The sequence below is a fragment of the Triticum dicoccoides genome, chromosome 1B, assembly GCF_002162155.2.
Source record: "Triticum dicoccoides isolate Atlit2015 ecotype Zavitan chromosome 1B, WEW_v2.0, whole genome shotgun sequence".
NCBI classification, from domain to species: Eukaryota; Viridiplantae; Streptophyta; class Magnoliopsida; order Poales; family Poaceae; genus Triticum; species Triticum dicoccoides.
This window is the reverse complement of record NC_041381.1, coordinates 471875188-471886414: the sequence shown is the minus strand read 5'-3', so window position 1 is coordinate 471886414 and position 11227 is coordinate 471875188.

The window sequence follows — 11227 nt, the reverse complement described above, 5'->3', positions numbered from 1 at the left end:
GATTGACCCAAAAGTCGATTCAGACGATTGAAGTGTAGCTAAATCGGAGCAGCATCACAAACAAGAGCAAGAGCGAGACCAGCAGTGCGAGCAAGAGCAATAGCAAGAGCAGACCAGGCGGGGGACCGAGAGCAAGAGCAGAGCAGCAGCGTGAGCGAGAGCTAAAGCAGCAGCAGCTTCTACTGATGTGGACGTCGCCACCGAGGGAGCGACACCGTGGAGGAAGTGGCCAGCGACGCCGTCATGGATGGAGCCGCGCCGTGTCGGCTCGGGACCGAGCGCCGGCAGCATCATGAGATTGAGTCAAGAAGAAAATGCGACGATTAGTGTACATCCTGTTTGGTGGCGCCGATTAGGCCGCAGCTTCATCCAAGGAAACAGTGATGATGATGATCTTTCGGTGGTGCAGGTGAAGATGGCGGTGTGGGAATGGAGGTGGTGCGAAACACGAGGGGAACTCGGGGCAGCTCCTTGGAGGTGGAGGACGGGGTGGCTGAACCGGCGAGACGACGAGATCGATGACCGATCCTCATCTGGTACGGTGGATGAGGGACGTCGAGGTGTTGCTATGGACGACATCATCGGGGAAGAGGCTTCGGTTGGGTGGCGGACGGAGGAGGGTGTGGGGCTTCATCGCGGGTTTTCGCGGCCTCGGTGTACAAATGGGTGGGTGGATGGGATGGAAGTGGGGAACCATGGCTTAGGGACGTGCTTGTCTGAAATGTGGGGTAAGTTACGAAAGTACCCCCACCGATTTGAGGCGGTTCTTTCGGTTCAGGGGTACCATGGGCATTTCACGTGTCGGGATTTCACAGGAGTTGGGAGTTTTCGCGCGCGTTGTAATTTTGGAATAGCAAGGCGCAGGTTGAGGTGGAGGGAGTTGTCGGAGCACAACAAGACAAAGATATATCTTAAATATTACGGGGTAACAAGGCGCGGGTTGAAGAGGCGGGAGTTTCTCAGCACGATAGACAGAGACGCTAGCTTGAAATTTTGGCATAACAAGGCATGGCTTGAAATTTCGGGAAAACAAGCTTAACGTGTACCCAAAAAGAAGACAATTTGCACCTCAACATGCACAACACACACACAAACACCATTTAGACTAGAGTAAGGTACACGTGCATTGCACGCATGAGATTTGGCAACCAAATTATGAATAAATACCACATTATAGCATGTAAGCTTTGAGTCATATATGCATGATGTAGATGTTCGTTTAATTCTTAAAGTTCATTTCATTCAAAATCATCTAGTTTTTATAAGAAAGCTAATCTATTTTAAGATTCATGGAATTGTGCGTTGTAAGACATAAAATAAACCAAATAATGGCAAATCATGTAGAAAAACATTTGGGCAATTCTGATACGGAAGATTTTAGAACAAAGAAGAAGTGCTTGTGTTTTGAGGTTTGTGCATTATGCTAAGTTCAACCATGGAGTCTTCTAGATTATACATGTGGGGAAATCTGGTGGAATCTAGATGATATCCAATGGCCAGTAGTGCTCAAATTTGCCATCTCTGCACCATCGGATTTGCCTCATCCAATGAGCATCTTTCAAAGTTAAAGTTACCCGCACACAATGAAAAATATAAAATATAATATATATATATAAGGGTATAGATATGTGATGCGAAAGCCACCCATCATCTCCAATTAGAATAGTGTGTCCATGCACGGATGTGATGTGGCCAAACGATGTCTGCCATTAGTATCTCAAATTCAAATCAGTCTGACCTTGTTCAATGTGTATACATTACAACATGCTCGTTTCCAAACCACACCGCGCAGATCTCCGTTATATTCATGCATGCATGGGTTTCAAACATCAGGATCTCTTATTCAAATATTTGAATTCAACTTTACACTGATTATGACCTCACCTAGTCTTTTACACCCACACAGTCATCTTCTGTTTATAATTGTACCACTAACTTTCTCTCGTGCATGCATGCACACACACTACCAGTCGGTATTATCCATCGCACGCATGCAATCTTTTTCTTCAGGTCGGTCTCCCATGAAGGCACACACCCACACACATCCCCCTTTCCATCATATCGGGCATTCTTTATCTCTCACGCGTGCATGCACAACAATCGATGTTCCTCTATGTCTGTGTGTATATAGCTAGGTCTTTCATAGTTTTCCACACAAACCGATCAATCGATATATCCAGTGAGGTCTCACCCTCTTTCCCACGTCCACATCGATCAATCTATACCTCTCTATATATGATTAACATATATAACTAATAGACCCACATTAATTATATATCCAATGTCCCCCTCTCATCATCCATGCCTTCCGCTTCATCTCTCAGACGTGCGCACAATGGCGAAGGCAGGGGGCAGCAAGGGCCCTGCCCCCCCCTAACATCACTATATATCGAGGCTAATATGAATGTGATCATTAGACAATTGCTGCTAAAAATGGTTTAAGTTCATGAATTGGCCCTCCTCGTAAAGGATTAGCAATGCTTGGCCCCCTAGCTCATTTATTTTTCATGGCTCGGCCACTACGCGCAACAGCGCACGTTCTTGCCCCCTCTATCTAAATATCGATCTCGCACTTGTGCACTCCTTCATAGTCTCCCTCCACTCAGCCCCTCGCACCATCTTCTAGCCCCCCACCGGATTTTGCCACATGTACAATCTAGCAGACTCCATGGTTGAACTTAAGCATAATGCACCAACCTCAAAACAACAATGGTTCTCCTTTGTTCTAGAATCTTCCGTATCATAACTGCCCAAACTTTTTTCTATTTGAATTGCCATTATTTGTTTTTACTTTATTCTTTACAGTGCACAATTCCATGAATCATAAAATGGATTAAGGGCTTCTTTGATTCAAAGGATTCTCAAAGGAATTTTGGAGGATTCTAATCCTCAGGAATTTTTCCCATCTTGGTTGCTTGATTCGTAGGATTGTAAACCATAGGAATTTTTCGATGTGATTCATTTGCACTAGATTTCATAGGAAACATCTCATCCACTCAAACCTCTTTGAAAGAATTCTGCATTTTTCTATGCACAATCAAAAACTCGTACAATCCTGTAGGATTCAAGACGACATTCCACTATAATCCCATGTTTTTCCTATTTCCGCCTTTTGGAAATCCTACGAATCCAAGAGGCCCTAGCTTTTTTATAAAAACAAATTGATTTTTGAATGAGATGAACTATAAGAATTAAATGAAGGTATACATCACGCATATATGACTTAGAGCTTACATGCTATAGTGTGGTATTTATTCATAATTTGGTTGCAAAATCTGATGCGTGCAATGCACGTGTACCTTACTAGTACTTCAAGTATGTGCAAAACACGTAAATTAGAATTCCAATGGCATGCTACACAGTGTCTCTCTTACAGTTCATGAAGCCACGTGGCACATGTGGAGGCGTTATCGCGACCTTCTTGTGTGGATTGATCACAGTTACATGCTGCTGGTTCCAGAAGAATCTACTCGTCCTCCCTGAGCCATACTGACAGTACATGCACGAAGCGAAGATGTGCACGCACACCACACATGCACTCATTCCCTCGCACGCACATGCGAGTACACGGGCGGACACAATTTTATACCAAGATCCACCCTATGTGATAATTTGGCGCATGTAAAGTCGTTCACTTCATTGATGGTCAATTAATACAGCGCATGCAAATTGAGTGGACGTGAGGGCAGAAGAAAGACATTACTACTCCACTGCGCGCATGCGAGTAGTTAAATAATGGGTTGCTAGTAGTACTTCCATTGGTCTCCTTCATATTTTGTGCCAATTTTTGACAGTAACATAATATTTACGTATTTGAGTAGTGTAGTCTACTTGAAATTTATGTTCCACTAAACTCATCGGGAGCCGTTTCGGGCCTCGAAACCAAAACCATCAATTAATCTTTACCTTGTTCCCATCCCATTCGAAAGCCTGCTCACACCTACTAGTACGTACCAAACCTGAACGTGTTCCCACTATGCAGGTATTAGTACTAGTGCTAGTACTTAGGTTATAAAAAGGGGAACTACCTAACCAAAAATTACTCTACCTTTCCTCCTCATAAGTGCTTCTTCTTCGTACGTCCTTGCCATGGCCAGTGAGCAGAGCTCTAGGTCGAGAACTACTCGCAACAAGGGAGCGGCAACCAAGGCTGCGGAAAAAAAGAGGGCTCACCGCCATGCAGAGACCCCGAAAGATCTCTCACGGGTAGGCGATGGCTCCCAGGAGCGCCCTAGCCGCGGAGGCGAACATGCCGAGCCGGCGGCGCTGGAGTCGTTATCCCTCGACGGCATGCCCGATCAGCTCAATAAGCACCTCAATAAGCAGAAGGAGTTCATCCACGGCTTGGTGGAGCTGCTGAAGGAGAGCGTCGACGACATGCCCGCTGAGCTCAATAAGCAGGGCGAGTTGACCGTCCTCTTGGTGATGCTGCTGAAGAAGAGGATTGCCTCAGAGAAGAAGGCGACCGGCGAAATCCTGCAACTTCAGGAGGACAAGGCGAAGCTCTGCCATGAGCTTGACCTGTTGAAGGAGAAGAACACCGGCTGGAAGAAGCTGCATGAAAATAGTAGTTCCTCGATGAAGATGTTGCAGGCCCTTGTCATGGAACAAAAGGAGTTGACGAAGCTTCGCATCGAGCACCCGGCTGCTGTCAAGGTACGTAATGTGGCCGTGGAACAGATGATGAAGGCTCGCGTCGAGAAATCCCGCGTCATGGACAGAATGAAGAATATGGCGGAGGAGACGCGCAAGGAGATGGAGGTCGTGGAGGCGATGAAGAAGCAATTACGACTACACGGTGAATTAGATCATTTGGGGTGATAATCTTCCTTCTTCTTTTTCTCCTGTGTTTCATCTTTTGCTTTGGGTGTTTCACCGCACGTGTCACGTTCTCTGCGAGGCATGAATAGAACAATGCTAACAATGAGATGACTAGCAAATTAGACCATTTTTTATCGCCATATGGCACTGGGCTGCCGTGTTTCGTGCTCCTCCATCACAGTACTACTCCAGTGGAAAACTTGAGTATACCGCACAGTTCTTTGCTCCTCCTCAGGTCGTCGGCACATTTATACGAGCAGTCAAATCACAAGGCCCCGCCTTCCAGCAGTAATGAGCCATCAAATCACAAAGGCCCTCGCCTCTCGTGAAACCGACCAAGCTAGACTGCCCCGCCCTCTAGCCTTTTATAAAATGTATACTTTTGTACAGTAGTAGTATCAATGGATTGCTTCATGGAGCAAAACTTGAAACTAAAAAAAGGTGGTACATATAGAGAGCGCTCGTCGCCAAATTATGCATATAGTACTATTAAAAAGGCTAGTCACAATAATGGTGTCCAGCATAACCCACCCCTCAAATAAAACTAAGCACCCTGGAATTCTTTGACAAAACTAAGCACCCTGAAATTCTTTGACAACTAAACTGCTGGCTATATGATGTTGGCCATATATATTGTACGTATATACTGTGAAGAAATGAGTGGTAGTACTATACCAACTAAAAGATGAAACGTAAGAAATACTAGTATGTACTGAAGAGTTAAAGTAACGAGAAGAAACATAACATAGTTCTGCTGGGGGCTCAGCACAACACACCCCTGAAATTAAACTAAGCACACCTGAAATTAAACTATGCAACTAATCCGGTAGACACTGCATTAGAACCACCATGAGCAACGACACTGCCACCTTACTCGGAGTCCTCATCCACATCCTCGACTTCGTCCTTGTCCCTCTTCCTCTTGGCCGATACTTCTTTGCTTGAACCGCACACTTGGCTCTTGCTCTTCATCCAACCCTTGTAGATATTGAAACAAAGGTAGCCATCCATTGCAGCGTAGTGGATGTGGTCTATATCTAGTACATTCCACTGCCATGCATGACGATGAAATGGGTGATGAGGTTTCTCCAGTTTACCGTACGAAGGATGAACCATGGCTCCTGCCAGGGTCAGCATTGAAGGCTGACCACTGGAGGGCAGCAGCCGGTTCTTCTGGAGGTCGAAGGGGTTGCCTACAACGAGGCCTATCTGACCCAGGACTCTTTTGTCGTTCGTAAAGTCTACAATAATGAATTTGACTAGGTTGCTCTTGAGGAAGTTCTTAAAATCCAGGCACTCAACATCGGCATGGCATATGTGGTAGACCAAGCATAAGTCATGCACGCAAACCTGGATCACGGCGGGCTTCTTCCTCTCTTCCTCCTTTAGATCCTTCTCTTGTCCCAGGACTGTGGTGTACTCAACATCTAGCCCAGCGACCCACTCATCATCTGAGTTTTCGTCTATGCGTCTGAAGCGAGCAAGGCATCCTTTCACCGTCGCGGAAGAACAGGTGTAGATGACGTCAAACTCATAACTGATGATGGTTCTAACCTTGTACTCACCACCGATCATGGAGATTTGGGATGCCATGGATTTAGGAGGAGAGTTGGGATTAGTGGAACTGCCATAATGTGAAAGGATGGGACGACTAGGAGCAAACCGCCGTAATATAAAGGACGTGCGGGGACGAGTAGGAGCGAACTGCCAGCATGCGAATGGCAGGGTAGTGGCTTTCCATTCTCCCATGATACGGGCTTCCGAGAGCCCTTGGATCTAAGATCGAACGGTTGCATGGCGTGATTCTGGACCTATGGGTGAATATCCTATCCTGGAGGGTTATTCAGCAAATTTTCAGCAACTTAGCATGCGACCGTTTGATCTCAGATCCAAGGGCTGCCAGCAGCCCGTATCATGGTCACGCCTACCACGACCGTTGCGGCACTCGCGCGGTCGCGCCCTTGGAGATTTAACACGGTGTGTTAGGCTATCTGATGTTGGCATGTCATACATAGTCATCACTTAGTCACTCATACTCCAACAAGGTTAGCTATAAGTGTATTTTTTTTTTACTTCTCTCTATCTCTTTCTTCGTAGTAGTATTTATTGCATTTGCCAAGGATTGACCTCTTCCAATAAAATGATGCTTTAGATGAGGTACTAAGGGCATTAAATGGCTTAGCAATCAGGTCCCCAATGCATAGGTTCTTATTAGTTTTTTTTCTAACTTTGCTTCATTTAATTAGCTATAGACTCAAAATTGCCTTTTCACCTAGGTACACGCGCTTAGCACCATTTCTTCCTTGGGTCACCAAACTAGTCTCCCTCTTCTTAATTAACTTGCCACATCAGACTTTATGCCTATATGGCAAGCTTAGCACCTGTAGGAGCAAGTAAGTACAATAGTGCACTTTACATGGCAGTTTTGCATATGTGGAGGAAAGAGAGGCAAGGAAAAAGTGGAGAAGTGGGCTCTCATGCAAGAGCCAGCCTCTACTACATGATCGAGCATTGGGAGAGGCACTTGTATGGAGGTGGTCAGGAATGGCGAGACTCACGATGGTCGTAGCGTCGCAGTTAAAATGATAATGGCAAGTCAAATCACAGGGCCCCACCTGTCCAGCAGTAACTCGCTATCAAATCACACAGCCCTACGTTTGCAGCAGCCTACTCCCTCATCTTCTCGCGTCTCTGTCGAACCGACTAGGCAAAATTGCCCCGCCTACCGCACAGGAAAAGCCCCGCCCTCGACTTTTAAATAGTACAGTATACTAATTTTGTATCCATGGATTGTGCCATGGAGCAAAGCCTCTAGAAAACAGCAGTACACATGTACAAAGTATATAGCACGCCCGTCGCGTTCGCGTCGCACCCCAGACGGTCGATCGGTCTGGCAGCTGCTCTCCGAATGGAACGCGCATCATATTGCGTTTGCACACACATGTGGGACCGCAATTGAGAACCGACCATAGGCACACTCCCCGGCCCCGCAAGTCGGGTGACTTAATAGAAGAGGGAAACGAGCGATAGTACTAGAGAAGTGTTGTACTACGTTGGGGCCTAGACGATCCCTGCAAGACACGGAAGATCAGTTTGTCCATGCATGTGACCAGACTCCAGCAGACACGCCTGGATTGGCTAACGTCTACATATCGTGCAGGTTGTGTTGTACAGGGCTGTAGTTCTTATGAGAAATCTAAAAAAAGGTTTCTTGTCATCTTGCAAAATTAGGTGTCATGTGCTTCGGATCACTGCGAGGGTTAAATAGCCACAACTGAGTTGGGCTAGTCATTGGGGGCACATGCACGAAGACTACACGGCTGCCATCTAGGTCAAGCCGGCTATATTAATTAGGACATCTATCGACGGGCCCCTTTTCTACAAGTTTATCTTTAATTTGAGCTTTGTTCCTCGTCTAGTTTGTCCGTCGGGATTCATGTTGTCTCCTTTGAGCAGTGAGGTTATGATTTCTTGTCATGTGGCATTTTTTGTGTTATATGTTATAATCCGGTGCTTCAGATCAAAATGGCGACAATTGCGCCTCCAGGCCACGTGCATGAAGACTTCTCGACAGTCATTGACGAGGTCAAGCCGGCTCTGGTAGACAAAAGAAAACTAGTACTCCACTATATAGGCAGGAGCCTTCGCGCTTGCTTGCTAGTGTTTCTCTCTTCACATTGTCTCGTCCTCTCCAGATCTAAACACGACAGCGGTGGACACACACTCTCTCTCTCTCTGCTCACTACTGGTCACAGATCCAGCCGGATCCTCTCCACGGGGGAAGGTGAGAAGGTGCAACGTTCACGCGGTCGTCCTCGGGGACGGCTCTTACCCACTGCTGGCGCGTCCCGATCAGCCTGCCTTGTCGTTCTCTCCTAAGCACCGCTTGCGAGGGAGGGCCTCCGACCCCATCTTCCTTGCTGCCATAGTGTGGGCAGATCCAGCCTCCCGGCACCCACCTAGCGACATCCCGGCGACCATCAGGTATAACTTCCTTTGAAACCGGCCTTGCTCTACTTCCCGAGCTCCTGAGATCACTGCATTTGTATCTTTTACTATTTCTCAGGCCCCCTCATAGATAGGATCGATCGGCTGTTCGAAAACCACCTAAAAAATTTTACGGTTAAGAGGTAAAACTAGTTCATGCACTCAAATCTAGTACTACTTGGCTCAAACAAGGAAGGAAGGGGGTGGGGGTGGGGGAAATTTGTTACCTGAATCTAGGACTTGGTCGAAAGAGGAAATAATGGGGGCGAAAAGTAGCAGAGACTCGCTATCCAACTGGTCTCTAGGTCTAATAGGGAAATAAATGGAAACACAGTACAAACTCAATATAAACCCGATCTATTGGTTGAAAAAGGAAAGAAAGTGGGGACTAGGGGACAAGTCAACAGAGTAAGTCCAACACTAGATTTGCTAGCCTCACACAGTATAACGTGGCTATACCGAACAAAAATGGGACCAACCCAGATATCCTGTTCTGATGTTTGTTGCCCCGAGCCACTCTTATGTAATTCCACTGGTAAAATATAGCAGTCGCACAGTTAAAAGTAAGGACACGTTAAACCAATGTTGTTTTCAATGTAATGCCTCCAGTAATATGAATCAATGGCACTTTTTTACATGTCCTGCTGAATTTCCCATTAAGATAAGTTGGTTCTTTTCGTTAGAAATGCAACTATCCTGGTCCGCCTACTCTCCCGTGCCCAAAGTAATGTCATATTTAACGGTTGTCATAGTTAATCCTAATTCCCACACTAATATCTAGCAATGCCACTACTCTAGAAATTGCTATTGTCCTTGTAGGATTGCCATTCAGATAAAGAACATGCTTCTTTTCGTTTGATGCATGTTTCATCACTTGTTAGTCACCCTTCTTTCCACCTTTTTTGTGCAAACAGAGATATACATTTCACGCTCGATCTTAGTTGAACTGCACAAATGATATCAAAATTATAGTTGAACATTCCAGGAGCTTCACAACCAACCTTGATGTTGCTCAATTTTATTGCAACTAATGAAGAAGAAGCTCTGTGGGTTTCGTTTTCTGATGGAAATGGAACCGGGGCTGGAGCCCTTTTCTTAAAAAAATGAAGAAGCTGCTAGCTCACGGGACATTGCTTCATTTTAGGTGAACTGCACCAAAAGGTCCCATGAATTGAATCATCCATGTTGGTGACTGAAAGAGCCAGCTTTAGCATCCCGGTCTAAGCACTCCCGGCCTCCATCCTTGCGACGCACGGTACACCTCATTTGCCACCTTCTCGACCCTAGTATCACTGATAAAATGAAGTAATAATATAGTTAAAATAGAGCGAGTGTCCTCTCTATCATTTCATTTCCAATGTAGATAAAGAAAGTGCTTCTCTTTGTTAATGTATGTTTCATCAACTAGTCCCATTGTTAATGTTTAAGCGTTTCTGCAAACTGGGGTGCTTAATTTTAGTTGATCTGTACAAAAATAGAGATTTGAATGTCTCAAGGCGCCTCCTTGTACTACCGATGTACACTGATTTTCATCACTGGCAGAAGGTGTATCTGGGAGACTTGGGATGATTTCCAGTATGAGGCGTACCGTATGAGGCGTCGCAGGGCCCATCTCGCCCTCGCAACATGGCATACTATGATACTATCGCAATATTTTCTTCTATTTATTTCGTGTGTTTCATCAACTAGTGCCACTATAATGTAATCACGCTTTTTCATTATCTGTGCAAACAGGGTTATTCAGCTGCATTTTGGTGGGACTGCACAAATGTACGTATGGAACCGGCATAAATGCAGAGTGCGAGGTGTGCCAAGTGAAAATTACCGACACCAACCATGCTCCATGCACGCATTGGCATCCACCACCACCAGTGGGATGTGTGGCGCTCTCTATGGACGGATCTTTCTCGGCAGCAAATCCTCTAACCATATACTAGTAGCTTATATTGGCAGTTTTCTAGGGAGTACTCTTTTCTGAAAGAAGCGCCAATCTATTTTTCTTTATTTGTACACTGTGTCACAACTTTGACCCAAAGGTCCAGAGCTATTTTAGGGTGATTGGCATAGTACTCGGAGACTGATTGTAAGCATGATTTTCATTAGCTGTCACACTGATTGTAAGCATGAGCAGGTGGAAGATTAGGTTAGTGCGAAGCTTACCTTAAACCCTACCACCGCCATTGAAACGAGGCGAGCGTCGAGGGAACAGTTGAGAAATGTGGGGAAGCGACGTCGCGCCATCCGGCCTCCTCTTGCAGTGGGAGAACGAATACTCCTGTGGCTTCGGCTGGCTCTGCACCCTCACGAACGGCACACCATACTCGATCGATTCGTTATCCTTTGGGTGCTCGACCTTCGACCTGTACGCCCACCACCTCTGCTTGACGGTCGCCTTGGGCAAATCTGTCTCCTCCATTCC